Source organism: Vanessa atalanta, chromosome 17, assembly GCF_905147765.1.
Source record: "Vanessa atalanta chromosome 17, ilVanAtal1.2, whole genome shotgun sequence".
Lineage (NCBI taxonomy): Eukaryota > Metazoa > Arthropoda > Insecta > Lepidoptera > Nymphalidae > Vanessa > Vanessa atalanta.
Genome location: NC_061887.1, coordinates 5,206,721 through 5,225,661, shown reverse-complemented (window position 1 = coordinate 5,225,661; position 18,941 = coordinate 5,206,721). Strand labels below are relative to the sequence as shown.

Here is an 18,941-nt window from a genome sequence, read left to right as displayed (position 1 = left end):
AAAAAAACTGGAATGAAACCTACTTTGTTTAAAATGTCATTAACATTTTTTCTAAATCCATTATATATCAAATTAGTAAATGTCAACCAATATAATTACACAAATTTGTCAAAAGCACGTGACAGGATACAATAAATATCTACATAGATCCAAGGAATTTAAGTTAATCAAGATTACAGATAAAAAAAAATCAACGATACAAACTGTTACGAGTTGTGGAGTAACGAAAAACCTATTAATATTCAATTTAAATTACGAACGTTTCCGTCTATGATCCGGACTAATTACGTTTGCATAATATGTATGGAGCACGTGAGGGTGTGTCTACATCCTTTTATCCCCGGCCTATAACCGGTCGTCAATCGTAGGCGCTGTTATTTCGTTCCCGCTAGTTACGTTAGTTAGTACGGTTAGATTTATGTTTTTACCCTTTCATTACGCTCATATTACGCAAGATTGTAAAAACAGATTATAATTTATTTTCATAAGATTTGATTTTAGTGATTATAGTGAAATTATTGTTACAATATTGTTTTCTTGGATACTAAGAAATCTAATATAGCGTCGCTAGGATAATAAAAATCTTAAATAAAAATAAAATTATTTGAACACAATTTTAGACTTACTCACGTTTAAATAGCGCATCGAATCGAGTATATACATTTTTAAATGCTTTACCGTTTTGGTTTTTTTTCTTTAATTTGTGCTAGTTTTTGATATTGCTTGCCAAATTTCATGATTCTAGGTCAACGGGATGTATGTTATGATTCTCTTGCAAGTATCAAAAAACGTAATTGACGTTTTTAGATGTTTGATTTTACTTTGTTCCAGGAGATTGTAGATTTGACGTACGGAGCCCTAAAAATGGTTAAGAAATAAGGCATATATTACTCGATACACGATAATAAAATAGCGTAGAGTTTAAAATTGTTTATTTTCAGTTAGGCGTAATATATAAGTATAAATTTAATTGTAACTGTATTGACACACAACTTTGTAATTTAATTGGCAGTGACACGCCATTTTGATTCGTGTATCCTATGAATTTTATAATTATCATAGTTAATGTCGCATATCATATTCTGGGATCTTACTCTCTTGTTCTGCGATAAGCTTCGAGTTTCTTCTAACGAAATATACATTTCTAAGATTCTAGTTCTTTAAATGACGATCCATAAATGCTTAGTGCTTAAGTGTAAACGTGTAGTTTATTTTATTATAAGTATGTTGCCATAAAATTATAAGGACCGTTAGTTTTCTAGACAGATTGTAAACTGTCGAATTTTTTTTAAATTATATTGGTTTTAATAGTACGGGCCAATTCGAGTTCAATTATGTTTATAATTGCACTAACCTGACCAGATTTTAAAGATCATAAAATAATTAAATGTTAAGCGTTTTATTTAAGAAGTGTTTTTAAATACGTCCTTTTCCATAAATATCATCTCATCTTATTATATTTTTTAAACTTATCATATGTCATTTTTTTTATAAGTTTCTATTAAAGAGTTTCATATTATTACACAATATTTAATCTGGAAAGGTTATTTTATGTGAATTATTATCATTATAATTTTGCAAAGTTTGGTAACGTCACCGTTTCCCAAATGAACGTTTAAAATCGATATGCTAAAAAAACAACTTTCGAATGACATCTTAAAATATAACTCTTGAATATGTAACAAAATATAACATGATTTACATATTATAACTTAATGTTAAAATTGACACATTTATTGATAAACGTGTTAACCGAACAAATTAAAAATGACCGAATGAATACTTAAAGCCTTACTTATGTTCTATAGAGGGCGCCATATTTAATTCAGTGTGACGTCACATAGTCTAAAATCAGCGGAGGCGCTTCTAAAGAACTCCATTTGTCAAATCATTATAAGTAGCTTAGAAGATTGCGAGAATAATCGAATATATACATACAATGCCGGCTGAAATCGTATATCTTTCGATGTCTGGTAAACAGTTCAATAGATTTTATCGTATAAGGCACTTTGATATTTATGTTATTCTAACTTCAGAATTAACAAACAATTCAAAAGTTTTTTTTTTTTAATTAATAGAAATTTAACAAAATGCGTGATTTTAGCAAAAAAATCTCTGCTCTGTCAGCACAACGATAACCCATTAAGCAAAGAATTGAAATTAAGTCTGAATATGAAACAAAAAATGAATTAGTAGGTGTATTATTATCATTCAGATATAATCCGCGCGTGAACAGAATGGGACGCGAGCTTTATGGCACTGAGACACGCGCGGTCCGGTAGCGGTAACGTCGGCAAACTCGCGTGTATGCTCGCGATATGATTGAACGTATTGTTAAAAGTTGAGTTCTGCTCGTTATGTTACTGCCTTTGATCGTTTTGTTCAAGAGATATGTCTTGATAGACTATCAAAAGCTGGCAACTATTTTTTTTGACACGTTCTCAACTTTTCAGTATAAACATATAAATAAAATTAATCATTAAAATAAAGACTTGGTTCATAGGGCCGCTTTTGCGTACTTTTTAATTTACCTGTTTCTTTTTGTGTAGCTTATGTGCAATAAAGATTAAATAAAATTAATAAATGAAAACGGTTATAATGCAACTCAAATAAAGTGACTTTTCGTATAAACCCTTAACGAAAACTATCGAAATCTGTTGTTGATAAACGTAATTACTATCCATGATAGAACATCAGATATTATTATATTAAAACGTGAAGAAACACAATTAACTAGAAACAACAATTAGAAACATTTTATTTATTCCTTAATTAGACATAAATCAAAATCTAAATTTTAAAAAGTATTTAATATTAAAAAATAAAATAACTTCATGTCATGACTAAATTATTAATAAAGATACGTTTTAAAAAAAAGAAAATAAACCATCGTGATGCCACAGGCTTTAATAACGGATTATATTTAGTTAATAAAATTAAACTATCTTTAAGTAATTTATCGCTACATCTATTCAAATATTAAGTGTATATATTTTAGAATAGTTTTTGTCTTTAAAAATGTCAGTATTAGTAGGCTTACTACATACAATTCTTCTTATTATTGCAGATATTAGATCTGAAGACACCTTTTACAATAATTGTATATTGAGAAACCGAATTAAATTAATTAAGATTTTAAATTAACATGGTTTTTTTTTACTATAAGTATTTGAAACGGGATATTTACGAGTCTCGTGAACAAGACATTCGTAGATTCGTAATTTAACTGAATTAATATATTTTGTGGTTCGTTTCCTGACTTATTGCTAGCACTGACGGGAAAGGAAGCCTTCGTCCAGCAGTGGATCACACTGTCACGATCAAGTATCCCAACGATGTGTAGTCTACCTGTATCCAGCGACTTCTCAAGAAGATCATAATATCAGTTACTTTTCTTTTACATAAACTTCGGAACAGAGGTCCGACTCTAATTGAATTCTGGTGGCTCATTATCTGATGTGTATTATTCGCATGATATTGAAGCACGCATGCTCGTCTCACGAATGCATGTGAGAAAATGAATATTTGTCACGTTTGAAATTACTATGCCCTATGGCGAAACGTGATTCTGTAATTTACGCAAAATTAGTTTCTCTTAATACAAAATTTTATTTAATGTAACGTGAAATAGACGACCTCTTATACTAAATAAAAAAAAAAGTTTATTTTGTATATAAAATGGGGTTAATTTTACGTTGTATAAAAACTAGTAATAACAAAAAAATTTTTTTTTTGTTAATTTTCTCTATATATTGGGTATTCTGTCCATTTTTATTCCGTTATAGATTCGTATAATAATTATGTTTACGTAAAGTAAATATGAAAGTTGTTATGTAGAACTATAACTAACTATCCAATTTAATTTAACATTTTATGTCATTTTGACTCTTTTCTACTCATTTTAACTTATAATGAACTATTTTAAATGACACAATCACCAATTACAACTTTGAAAAAAAAAGTTTCCACTTATGGGTAACATTTAATTCTTTGATCTTATTCGAAGCCCTTTCTCCGAAGTACTTTGCTGAATTTAAATATAAAATAATTTATTAATATGTATAGATATTTTTTAGCCGGGTATGTGTGTGTCACATACCCGGCTTCACATTTCGCTAAAACAAACACTTCGGCTAAAATATTATAAACAAAAATAATATTAAGAAGTCAAACAACAACATGAATGTATCTACGTATTAAGCGCTGAGGATATTATTTACTAGATAAAAAAAAAACTCTTAATGACTAGACAACGACGAATATATAATCTGTGCATATCATAAATCTAACGAAGTCGTGTCTTTCTACAAAACTTTAATGGGCGCGCATTATATTATTGATATAGGATGTAAGTATCCATTTTTTAAATTATTTTTTCGAAGTTATACTTTTTTAGGGGCTTTAGGAAAATATGACGAGAGTGATTTAATTATGATGATATGATACGCGCGCACGTCACGGCAACTATACGATGAAGTTACTTGCTAAACCGCCATTAGTTGTGAGCATTATCCTAATTTACAATGATTATTTTATTACAATTTGTTAATGTGTAATTGTAGTGAAAAATGAAGGAATAATAATTGTTGTTATTTTATTATAATAATTATTTTCATGCAGATAATAACAATTTTTATGTTACGCCGAAGAAGTTAATCTTCTCACGTCCAATTTTTTTTTAAATTAAATTTACTCTATATATTTAATAACAGCGTTAAAATAAATGTTTGAATTTATGATTAAATTAGTCATGGTCAGTCAGAAGAAGTAGTCAGAAGAATTTACCCGACACAATTACAGGAATATGATGGAAGGGGGAAAACTTACTTCTTATAATTTGTATTTAATAGTATATTTGTCGTTTAGCGCTCGCAGTGTAGTGTAACTGTGTAGTAAAATGCTTGCCGTTACTACAGAAATAGTACCAGTACAGTACATACTACGTTCAATCGCTTTATAATTTAATAAAATAAAATGAGGGCGATCGAAAATTTTATCCTATTTTATAATATTATCGGATATCCGTCTATACCTCAGGTCACAACTTGCATATTTAGATATTTCGACTCCATCTTTTTTCTTATTACTCTAGGACTGGTGATGCAAATCCTAATTAAAAAGGCATAACACCGCTTCCAACATAAGCCTAGCTAAATCATCGTCCATTATCTAAATAATTGTTTATCTATTTTCGGAGTTTTTTTTTAATTAAAATGCAATTTGATTCTGGCCATACACACATATAAAAACAGATATCATGCTAAAACCACAAAATCGAACTGTAGTGACCTCCAACCGTGAACATTTGTCATTTACAATTTAAAAATGGAACCCATTGCAATAATTTTGAATGGGAATTTGAAAATATATATTTTATTTTAATAATGAGTTGTACGAAATGAATGCGGAATCGTGGGTGTTGTCTGTTAATAAAATACAAAGTATAAATGTCGATGCAAAATATAAAATGCAGAATCTTGATTACTGAGTTCAATAAACTCACCTAAAATAGCAGTATATTTTTATTTTATTTCAATAGTGCCACATTACTAATAGCACAATTTCAATTTTCTTTTTAAAAGACGTTATTTACTGATCGTTGACATTTGGCAAAGATTATCTACAACAGATATTTAAAAATTCTAAATTTGCATATTATAAAAGTTGTTAATCTGTACCTAAAAAACCTAGATGAAAATATTTAAGCATTTAGTGTTGCTATAAATAACAAGATTGATGCCATAAAGATATTAAATCTAATTTTAGAGACTAAAGTTGATTTGACGTAATATGACGTAAAATGATGAAATAAGAAATTGCCATGTATAGAATTAATTATTTGGTATGTGTTATATTTAATTGAGTTGTGTGTTATTTACTAAGTAGATATTATTAATTTAAAGCTTATCGATGAATTATTATTTTCATTTTCATATTTATAAGCATAATGCTTGTTTATTTTTTGTTTAAATGAAAGTGCGAAAGTGCTGAACATCCTGTTCGAATAATGTACCTAAAAGTCTGGTGATACTCAGACGGGTTTACACAAAGTAAATCAAGTAGATCTCAATGAAGAGTCCAAAATTAAATACAAATATATAATAAAATAATTTTAGAACACATAATATACTTTAACGGATATAAACTCGAGACCTATGTTAAACAATATGTCGACCGAACAACCTCCTTTTAATCTTAAATCATGAAAGCATAATAATTATTGCGAACATACTTTTAAACAAGTGTACTTCACTTACACGGAAAATAACCTCAACAAAGAACTATTAATAAGAAAACTGTATTATTACCGTGATAGAATACCTAAGTTTATTGTGCAAAACAACGCAGCCTTTTCTCAGGAGTCGCGGTTAGATAATCACAATAACAAGCCGATATTATCTATTAAAAAGATTTCTAAAGTTTACTTTAATCACGCGAAGTTAATTAATAAATTATAGAAAATTTGACCGATTTTAAACCGTCTTAAAAAATTATCGATTCTCTGGAGACATTATTTATAAGAAACTAAACTTAGTTATGTTTTTATTATTTCACTGTTATTGATACACAAATTAAAATGTACGATAATTATACGATATTAAATATATTATATTACAGATTTATAGATATAATACTTTTGTTTATAGTTTGATAGTCTATTTTAATATACTAAATAGTCTATTTTTTGGAATATTCGTTTGTTTTTTTTATTTAATTCAGTATATTTGCTTTCTAAATTGGCAGGAGACAGGTAACACACAATTAATTTATAAGAAACAATATTTATTAACATTGAGAAAGGTATGAATATAAATAAAAAACATTACTGAACAAAACACGTCTACGTGGAATGGTGACAAAAATGCTAGGAAGATTAATATCCTTTTAATTGCAAAATCAGCCCTCCTGTCACCAGACGACGCAATAAGAACCATTATACTATGTTCCCGAAATGTCATTAACTATTTAATTACTCTAAGGTAAATTTGAATAAAAAAATATATTAGTAAAAAACATTAACATAAACATAACCTATAGTGCTGTAGTTATATGGTAGAAAGTTGAAACTTTAGTAGAAATTAATTAAATAATATTATGTTATATCACTACAATAATTTCACTTTTAAACACGTTATTTACATAGTTCACGTCATTTAATATTATTTATTATATTTCTGTAGTCAATACAAGAGATCTATATTGTTCAACATATCCTCACCGATTTCGACCACGTCGGTAATTCGGATAGGAAAACGAGCTTCGAACATACTATAGTTCACGAGTTTGTGCAGAAACACAAGCGTATTCCTAGTTCCTCCTATAATCAGATGGAACGGCAATCCGACACCGGAAATAGTTCAGGACAAGGAAAAGCTTTCCGGGCAAAGGAAGTTTAAATACTGACATCTTCGTAATCACTTGCCCAATCCGTGGTTAGAACTAAAGACCCCGGGAACTGCAACAATTTAAAGCCCAGCAAATTTCTATACGCTATTGTGTTCATAAATCATCTCGTTGCTGGCGTTGAGGGAAATCCACGACAACCAACAGGTTTCGAATGTGTGTGATATTTTACACATTTTTTAAATTTGTATTTGTGTTTCTCCCAGCTGCTCTTTTTCGTTAAAATATATTATATCGATTAATGTTCTATTTATATCGAAATTTAAGTTTATTTCAACTAAATAGTGTCACAATTTCACATAAGCTTGCGTCAAGTTCATATTATTAAATGTATTGAAGCACTAGTATATTCAATTTCTTTTCTAACAGATAGTTATAAATCAATAATAAAACAATCCACAGTCGTCTCTCGACCACAGTTTGTCCGTCTGTCACGACTGGCCACAATATTAATTTTAAGTTATTCTTTAAATCTGAGCATTTTATGGATGTTTTTATACAGCCCAATCAATTTGTATTTGATTAACTGTACTGATCTATTATGGGGATAAATCCGACTTTGTTTTGATGGTAAATGGCTATCACCCATAGACATTGGCGTTATAAGAAATATTAACCACGCCTTACTTTGTGAAGTACCCACCGACCTAAGAAACTAAGATATTATTTCCCTTGTGCTTGTCGTTACTCTGGGTCACTGACACTTCTAACCGAAACTAAAAACACGTGTATGCTGTTTGACGGTAGAAGATGTAATGAAGGGTTAGTACCTACATACAGAAGGACTTGCACAAAGCCCTACCACCAAGTAAAACATTATACAACAATAGTGTCTTTAAAAAGAAGAGCCGACTGCTGTTCTTGGTAGTACCATCATGACGTAACAGCTATTACTACAGCGTGTAATTAGCACGATAGAGACTTGGTATGGCCATTCGAAGCCAATTTGAATAAAATTTGTTGCAAGTTATAAAACAAATTATTGTATAGTGAGTTCAAATCTGTGGAAGAAAGTTACAATTGGCGATAATTATATTGTCGGTGTCAATAATTTAAGGTGTCATATTCTTAGGCCTGTGTAAAGGGTCATAATGAATTTGAATTAATCATTTTATCGTTATAGGTACTTCACTTCTCGCTGCACTTAACGTCATAAAATATTAAATTTTATTAATTTAACTCCTGGTAACAATAAAATGTTAATGTATTAGAAAGTACTAGGGTTCGTGTTATTATTTGTGTCGTATCGTTGAATTTTAGTTTCACTAAAGATTATAATTTCCTTCATGATGTTTGTGAAGAAGTTATTGCTAATTTGCAATCCTTAGTCATGTTATAAATGAGAAACACTTAACATTGGAAACACGCAGGCGAAGCTGCGCGCGAAATCTATTAAATTATTATATAATGGAGAAAGTTCATTTTTACGTTTGCCACCGTCGCAAATTAAATGACATTTACTTTTATTTATAACAAAGTTGCCGCCCGCGGCTTCGCTCGCGTTTTAGGGGATGATCGTCCGGTTTTAGGTATAAGAAATTCTACGTCCTTACTTGGGATTCAAGATTGCTTCATATCAAATTTAATCAAATACGGTTGAATAGCTTAGCCGTCAAAGCGGAACAGACAGACATTTATAAATAATATATAGATGAAGATTTGTTTGTGTCGTATGCAAGCTTGGTCTCACAACGCCCACCCCCTCCCGAACCGTCAGGACCGCATAAGGAGGACGGTACCTAACCATACTTCTATAAAGAATAAAAATTTTGATGATGATGATTTGTTAAGATATAAAAATATATCACCTAAATTCTAGTCATATACCTAAATAATAATGGATAGATAAATTGAAATTCCCGCCATTTTTATAGTCAATATAAATGACGCGACCAACATGAATATACAATATATTCTAACGATTCCGTGTTTCCTACTGATGTTTTTTAATATAAATTCATGGAATAAATATAATATTTAATATTTATGTGTATTGTCTTATAAAGACTAAAAATATTGCCTGAATAACGGTATGTTTATCTGATCCCATTCCCTGTGCCATACCTATCAGAATAGACATAATTAAATTTCAGTGCTTAATAAAATTTCATGGATAAACGAATTCGTTTTTAGGACTTAGATTTTTTGTAACTATTAATAGTAAATGTTATTATATCGAACGTATTTTTTTTTTAGTAATAAATATCATAGTTCTCAGTTTGAAAAACTTAATGCATATCAATTTGCTATGGCTACGTGAATCAACTGTTTTTTTTTTTTACATATTTTTTTATCACAAAAGTAATTTCAAATGTTATGGAAAAGTTTTTTTTGCGATTTCTAGTATTGATATAATATTGATCTCAGTTGGTCTACTAGGAGATTATGAACCTAATAAGAAACACGATTGAATTACGGTAAGATTAAAAAAAATATAAATATACCTATTCTTTTGCTGACCGTATAATTTAATTAGACGTTTAAAGTTTCGCCGATTGATATATGTCTATGGTCGTAGTCCTGGAATTGAAACCTGGATTGAATACTATAAAATTATCTGTACCAGCACGTAGTCAGGAAATTGGCAGTGTTAAAATGCATAGTTGGTGAGTTCATTCTGCGCTTGATCTCACCTGATCATAACAGTAGGTCATCTCTCTGATCGTTTGCAATTTCATCCGACTATAAGAAGGAGGAAGCGAAGAGTGCGCCTGTGTTTGTATATTCTTGCACTTGAATGGATAGGAATGGCTTTGTGCAGGCCTGTCTGGGTAGGTATCATCCTCATCAGATATTCTATCGCCAAACAATAGTAATTAGTATTGTTGTTTTCCGGTTTCAATAAAATGTATGCCAGTGTACGCACAAGCACAAGGGACATAACATCTTAATTCCCAAGGTTGGTGGCGTATTGGAGATATAAGGAATAAATACTCAATATTTCTTACAGTGCCTCTGTGACCTGCGGTGTGGTGTGGATCGAATTGTGCATCATAATCAACCAAGACGAGCTTGCACAAAATCCAAGTTATTTATTAAATTTATTTTTCTCCCAACGAAATTATAATTACCATATTGTAGACGATCATGATCGATGTCCACCTGAGTGTATCAGATTTCTAAGCAACCGAGCCGTCAACCAATAAATAATTTGCACATTAATATGAATCATTTGATTTTCTATCCATATCTAATGTGATATTCCATTAACTGTTTTTATAAAGTGTTTACTTATATCGATATGTTGTGGAAATATACCGTTCAACTGAATCAATATTATTAAGTTAAGATTTTGAATTGATAATTTATGTAAAGTAATTGGAATGACACATAATTCCAGAAAGAATAATTTTTAATACTCCATCGGAAATATTTAAATACCACAGATATTTTTTTTTATATCCCTACTTATTTTACCTGTACTATTTACGTACCAAATTTATGTGTGAACTTATCAGTTAGTATAACCATAGAAGACAAGCCCGTGTGAGGTTGTCAAAAGGAATTGTACTATTTAGCTTACTTACATTATGTATATAGAACGTAGGTAATTAAAGTCGTAGTTTAAGCTATACTGTGATGGCTAGAGGGTTAAAAATAATAGAAAACATGGACTTTCTTATGGGACTTGGGTCACACATCAACTTTAAAAAAAGTTGTCGTATAATTTGAAAATTTATTTAATACAATCGGACGTTAATGTCTTGAAACTGGCAAGTAAATTAAAATTTTGGCTTTCAAGTCTAGTATTCAAATTTAAAATTTCAAAAGCTAGGTTTTCACAAAATGTTAAATAGATTTCGTTTTAAAAGCAATATGCTCTTTATTTCGAATGCAGTAAGAGTTAAAATATGATTCTTATGTTGGATAAAGGTCTGACATATATTAAGCAATAAATTATTATAAACATTTAAAAGAAGTTAAGGAACAGCTTTTTATTTAATTTTATTCAACATTATTAGAGATAAAACGGTATAATCTGAAAATCATCAATATATATATATATTTTAGTCATCTTGTAAACAACGAAACAGTATTTAAGTAATTACATATAAATAAATAAATATTGGACAACATCACATACATTACTCTGATCCCAATGTAAGAAGCTAAAGCACTTGTGTTATGGAAAATCAGAAGTAACGACGGTACCACAAACTCCCAGAATATAGAAAAATAATTAACCTTTTCTACATCGACTCGGCCGGGAATCGAACCCGGGACCTCGGAGTGGGGTACGCATGAAAACTGTACACACTACTCAACAACGGAGCTCGTCATATAATGATATTTTTTGTAAAAAATAAAATTTCTGTTTTTAAAACATCTGTCTGTGTTTACGCTTAATGGTTGTTTTTGTTAACACTTTATGTGTTTCTAAAGCATAGTTTTACGTAGAACCGTGATTATCATTATCTATAAGAAATAGATCATCTAGAGATGAAGAATGTCGTATATGTTCGATTTTTAAAGTTTTACAATGCAGGAGTTTGTATATACAGCAATTGTCACAAATCCTGTAAAAAAGTAATAATTGATATAAAGTAGGTTTTCACTCAGTAACTGTTTAAACTTAACTTAGTTTTGTCTAACTTGCCTGAATATAAGTACGCATACCATCTAGGCAAATTATTAAAAAATAATTATAATTTTTTTTTTAAATACTTATCGTTAATTTTTTCATTTAAAATCTAAACGTAGAGATGTAATTTACGAGTATTGTCTTGACTTTTTGATTAACATTTATAAACTTTTTTTTAAAAGTCACATTCAATACCAATATTAATAATAAAAAAAAAGTTATATTTTACTTACATAATTAAAATATTAATTCACTGCAATGAACACACTGAAGATACACATAATTACACAGATAACATTAAAATCCAATAAGGAAAGCGCGCGAATCTTGCCGCCAATTTCCACAGCCGCGTGGTTATACTTCCGCGGCCTTCGAACAAATGTAGAATACAGCCATCGCATAGGTTCGCCCTAGTCATATCGTTCCGGAATCCATATCTTTAATTACTTAGATTGAAATTATGTGACCGGCGAACATCATTCCGAAGTTTGATTTGTAAAATATTGGCTATTTAGGGCTCGTCAAATTAACATGATTGGAATGTATATAATAATAACCAATCAGATCTTTGAAATTGCATGATAAAGTCGATGAAATTGCTTTATTATAAAGAAAGGCAGTTTTGATAAACAAAAAAAATACTTTTTATATCGAACTCCAATTTCAAAAAACAAATCAGATTTAAATAAAAGTTTAAGAATATAATATTTATTAGTTCTATATTGAATGAAATATATTTATATTATTTAATTAATTTAACTGTATTTGTTCAAGTTTTTAAATAAACAAATACATTTTATGAAGTAATTATTTGTTCTTTTAAAATATTCTATAAAGAATCAATTAAAATTGACTTTGGTGCAAAGATTCGACCTTGGCAGAATCATCGACACTAAAATTCGTGAGATTTATCGTTTATTTTTTTAAACAAGTTATTTATAAATTCATGAATTTCTGAACTATTCGAGTAACGGTACCGCGTTAATGTTAAAAATATAATTTCAATATGATTAAAACTATATTTAATGACAAAATTATGTTCGTTTGAAGTAAGATCAATCTTTCAACCGGTTGTTTAATTTGGGGATTCCGTATTCATACGAAAGCTCCTGCTGAGGAATACAGATATAAATTGATAGGTATCTCAAATAGTTTTAACATAAGTTACCAATTATGTTATAAAATTTAACATTTAACCTAAATAGTCTTTATATAAAAATGTGACTTCTATGACATGGATAGCTATGGTATTCTCTGTTAACGTATTTATATATTCATAATTTTCCACGAACTTATTCGTCAGATATGCAATCAAATATACGACTATGTAAATTAATAATTTTTTTCAGTTACATCTATGACGATTTGATTTTAAACGCAATGTTTCAACAAAAATACGTTTTTTTAATATTTTAGTAAGGCGTAAGTATAAGTCATCCTAAACTAGAAAAAAGCAATGCAAAGAATTGTTATGTGGTGTAGAATAAGTACTAATTTGGTCGTACCTACTGAGCCGGGCCTACAAAAATCCAACAACAATTTTTATTTTATTTTTAAAGAAATTGTTACGCGGTCAGATATGCCACCTGATGGTCAAATATGGTAAGTGGTCACCACCATTGCAGGAATCTAGGCAACACCCTACCAACAAGTTAGTTATTTAATATAAGTATTTATATTCCGTCGTTACTTAAACAAAAAAAAATCTAGATAGAAACCCTCAAATATATGAGTATAATACGTATATATGTGTACCTATAACATGTCTGTATATAAAATGTCATTACCACTGGTTATATTTTTTATAATTTTTTAGTGATTATTATCTATAACGTGGCATAAATCACGTACTTTCACATTTTATTAATAACAATAATAATGTGTATCGTGCATCGCTACATTTCATTACAAGGTTGTAATTACCATATTATAACACTTTACAATTATTAATTACAATATAATCTACAGTGTAACGTTAAATTCGATAGTTATTTTTAATGAAACTGAAATAATAAAATCAAAACGATTTTCAACGCTCCAAAAAAAACTTACAAAACAAAAACAAAATCAGTTATGCGCCATTTTGTTATATTATAATGATCACAGATAGAAAATGACTTATACTCGAAATTTATTATTTCATAAATCACTAAGTGTGAATTAGCATAACATTATACGATAGACCAATAAAATAATACGATGCAGATGGCTTTAATCTTCTCGCTAATCGGGTAGTGGCCAAAGGCGCTCCAAAAAAAATCCAAAGCATATCAGTATCTATCGTTTACCGTAAATGTTATTTATTATCTGTCTCTTTGTATGTGCTGCGGTTGTGTATTTTGCGACTAGTTCACGAAATTACAAATGCATTAATAATAATCCGATGGGACAACAAAGCAAGACCGGAAGGATTTAAGTCGCAGAAATTACGCTTTCAGAGTTTCGCGAGTGTAAACATAATCAAATTGCCCCCCCATTATGTCACTGAGAATTCGTCAAGAAGATAACCAAATATATTTTTCATTAGCACTTTTGAATTTATCACCTCTTATCTTTTAAGCTATTAAAGAGGTAATCTATTTAACTACGTTAGTATTGAATTATAAAAATACCTTCACAATTTGCTAAATAGTTGACGTTTATAGTTTTTAATCCGCCTCTTAGGGTCATAGTGTGATGTTATACAGCCTAATATTCCTTTAGTTACAATAAGCGAGCTATCTATCGCCAAGCATTTTTAAATCATACTTGTTTTTCGAACCGATCAACCATATCAACTTTCCAACTTAATAATATATATACACATACAGCTATAAATTTTGCATAAATTATTTTCAACAGATCTTTATTTTGAATTTAAAAATAAATTTAAGCCAGTTTACAAAACTAAATATTACTCGTTTGTTGCTATGTACATGTAATAGTCAACATAATATCCATATAGTTATTAATTTTAATGATAATACTTTTTATTTGTTACGAGTAAGTTCACAAACAAGTCAATGAAACGAAGTTTTCTTGATATGAAGCAGTTTGTAGGTAACACTAGCTCGTAACTTCCCGCGATGCTTGAACGCACTATATAATATGCAGTTTTTGTGCCGTTGTTTTTGCATTATTTTTTATATGAAACCCATTCATGCACTTCCTTTTTCTTATTGCGGTAACGTAATGTATAATTTATTTAAGATGGAAACGATAATATATTTACAATTGTTAGTTGAACGAAAGGTGAACCTATAAAACATTTAGAATATTTTACGCACGGTTTGATGAACAATAATTGTATAAGCAAATAATCGTTATTGTTACTGTAGTTATTGAATTAAATAGAATAAGAATTTAAAAGACTTATATATATAAAATAAATGAATTAGTTACTTTAAGACAAAAACACAGACACGCTCCGAAAGCCCAGCTATTTGAAATTATATGTTATTATTTAATCTGTGTTAATAATTTCAAATTTTATCTGCGTCAATAAACTATTCAAAAATAAAATAAGGACATGTCGTCTGAAGTTCTGTCACGTGTAGCTATCTGCCAATTTTTGCCCAGTTTTGACACATTTACGGATTGCAATTATTACCATTAGTATAATATTCTTAACTATTAAACTACTTAAAATATATGTCATCGTAAAACAGCGAGGACCGTTAGTTTACAATAAATCTAGACAGATTTTAAGCTATCGAATTTTGAACGGTACTTTCGATTTACAATAAAAATCTGTTAGGTTTCGTGAGGTTATAATTCAAGTCGTGTTTATAATTCAATTCAAAATGGCCTTATATTAAAACAGTGTGCGAAATATTAAGCATCCCTTATATTGCCAAAGCGCCACTTGGGAACTAAGATGCTATAACCCTTGTGTCTGTAGTTACACTGGCTCACTCATAATTCAAATCAAAACACAACTGCTGCTGCTGTTTGGAGGTGGATTATCTGATGAGATGGTGATACCCAGACGGGCTTGCTCAAAGCCCTAAGTAGTAGTAGTACGAGTAGACATTATAATTTATTTCATTATATGTATATATTCTTTTGTATGATAGATTGGATAGATTATTTAGATTGGATCCGATTGTGGCGCTCCTACCAGGTTCCAGGACACGTTAAAGCTAAAAAAAATGAGAAAACAAAATCCGTTCGAAGTTGAGACGGACAACTACTATAAAATATGATCTTTCTAGAAAATTATTTATGTACAAAAATAGTAATACAAAAATCATAGAAATCATTTTTTCTTTTCAATGTAAATTTTTATCAACGATGAAAAAATATGTGATGACATTTATTAAGTACTAATATATTTAATTAAAAATATCATCCGTTTTAATACTTTTAATAAAATTAATCTTGACAAATTCGCATAGTCATATAACGTTTAATCAAATCTGCTTCAAGAAACGTTTTGGATAATGACAATAAAAATAAAGATATAAAAATTCAATTCTTATTATATAAAATTAATGGACGGCACCGTAACCACAGATTGTTTCTTAAGTGTGCGTGTGAATCATATTACATATAAATAGATATGATTCATACAGCGATGTGTGCGTATTTGAAAATAATTTGTATGAAGATTCTTTTTTAATTTTTATTTAATTAAATGAACCAATTTACTCGGGAACAAGCAAGTCTGGATACATAAGTTTGAAATGGGAGAAAGTCAGTCGCAAAGGACGAGAAATCTTAGCTTTAAAGTTAACCCCTCAACATCAGGTGATCTATTTGCTCGTCCGTGTAACTATTACGTTAAAAAAAGAAAAAATATTCTGTGTGATTTATAGCATTTTACTTATAAGAATTAAAAAGTAAGTCTGTTGATACTATTCGTGTCAAAAATCAAAATCAAAATATACTTTAGCTATTCAAGTAGGCTTTTTAGAAGCACTTTTAAATCGTCATTTAACAACCTACAGATATTTAGTGGAGCTACCACCGGTTCGGAATGCAGATTCTACCGAGAAGAACCGGCAAGAAACTCAGTAGTTACTCTTTTTCAACATTTAAAAATACAGTCATGTTAGTTAAATACAATTATATATGTATATAATATATCCTGCCTGGATGTCAAGAAGGATTAACTCGACTTTATATCATCTGTATAATCTTGTATTAAATAATATGTCTTCCTTACCAATGTATTTTTTACAAATGATTTGAATTTATGAAACGGCAAAGTTAAAAATGTCTGAAGTAGTTATAAAAATATTTTATAATTATAATACATTATAATATAATTATTTAAATTAATTTTATATAAAAATAATAATAATGGCAAAGTAATAATCAGTATTATATAAATAAATATCTTATACGGAATTAATTTGTTTCGAAGATCACACGAAGGGAAAACCTGAGACACAGTAACTATCGCCAAAGACATTTATAAACTCATAGACTTGACTATCATTTAAAGTATTAGGGCTTAAGCGAATTGTCAATAAAAGAGCTTTTATCATAAATATCCAGATAACCGACTTTTACCACTACACAGTTTTATATGACGACTCCTTATTGAATTAGGTCTTATCTTAGTTTTTTAATTTATTTATTACAAGAAATATAAATTGAATACGAGCTTGTCTCTTTAAAACTATCATATGTTAATGCTAATGAGTTAATAGCTTATAGCAAGATAGTGTCGCTTTTGATAAACGAATATGTATGTTTTTAAGGCGAAAAAGTGACATTATTTATGTAACCAATGTATTTATTACGTTAATAATAATTCTAAAAATTACACGTGACGGAAGAAATTGGGATGGGATTGTTGATGATCAAATAAGATCCGAAGATACACGTGGTGGAATATTTACTGTATTATTTGAAAAAGTATTAGAATGCTAGACTTACCATAAGGTAATGCCATAAGATGCCTGCCCTACTATAAAGTACGGCAGGCATCTTAGGGTTTTTGCAAGCAGGTCTTTGTAGATACCACTCATCATTTCTTTAACTACAGTGCTTTAATATTGTCTCAATTCCAGTTCGAAGTTATAAAATAGCACTATGTAAATGTATATCAATTGTTACTGTTTGAAATAATTAATATAGTTAAGTAAAACAAAGGCGCGGATACTTAGTGGAGGAGTGCTTGGCTGAGGTATGTCGAGATGAATAAAAAAAAATACTGAATTTAGATTCAGATAAAATAAAAATAATATAGAAGTTACTAAATTATATCATAAGACAATGCAAACAAAAAAGGGAGTCATTTTATTTCACACGTGACTTAAATAACTTCTTTACTTATTTGGGCACCTATTGAACTCTTTTTTGAGGATGAGTTATCAAAATCCTCTTTAATTGCACCTGCTCTATATACTCTTATGCTTGTTAAATTTTCATGCTTGTTGTATCAGCTGAGGCGGTGCTATATCTGTAAGCTAGTCAGTAAATTGTATCAGAAGAGAAATATGGAGTTTGTTTTGTAAAAACATAACGTGCAGAGTTAAAATCTACACTGAGCTTTATATTCTAAGGGCAGTATTTTAAACACTTTATAACTTTAAAACAATGACAAGTACAAACACACCACATACAACTCATGTTTCACAAAATTATTGGCAATATAATAATGTATGTGATGCACTGTGGTCGTTGTCAATCTTTAGCTAAGTTATAGCCAATAAAACACGTGAACACATTCGTGATTTTAAATGACTATTGTACTAATAAAAATATATCGAAAAATACAAATATATATATATATATATATAATTCAAAGTAAATTTAATAAAACGACATTATCATAGAGTTGTGATTTATTTTTATGATTTTGATTTAGTTTTAAATGTCAATACAATTAAAAAATATTATGTAATTGCTTAATTTATAGAGCTTATATAAAAACCAGTACTTTGTAGATATGGATTTGTAATATTAATAATTAGTATCAAAAATAATTACGAATTTCATCAGAGTTTCAATACTTTAGTCGTCT

The 18,941-nt window shown here is 29.2% G+C and overlaps 1 protein-coding gene across 2 annotated transcripts in view; it reads right to left on the bottom strand.

Annotated features, from left to right (window-relative positions):
- The window catches only part of LOC125070369, a 69,092-nt gene that overhangs the window by 24,580 nt on the left and 25,571 nt on the right, over positions 1-18,941 (bottom strand). Inside the window, exon 1 of one of the 2 annotated variants that reach the window (XM_047680209.1) lies at positions 12,220-12,345. The exons of the other annotated variant lie outside the window; for it this stretch is intronic. The gene's annotated coding sequence lies outside the window, so the exon portion shown is untranslated. Of the gene's footprint in view, positions 1-12,219; positions 12,346-18,941 lie in introns of those variants that run through there. 2 annotated transcript variants of the gene reach the window in all.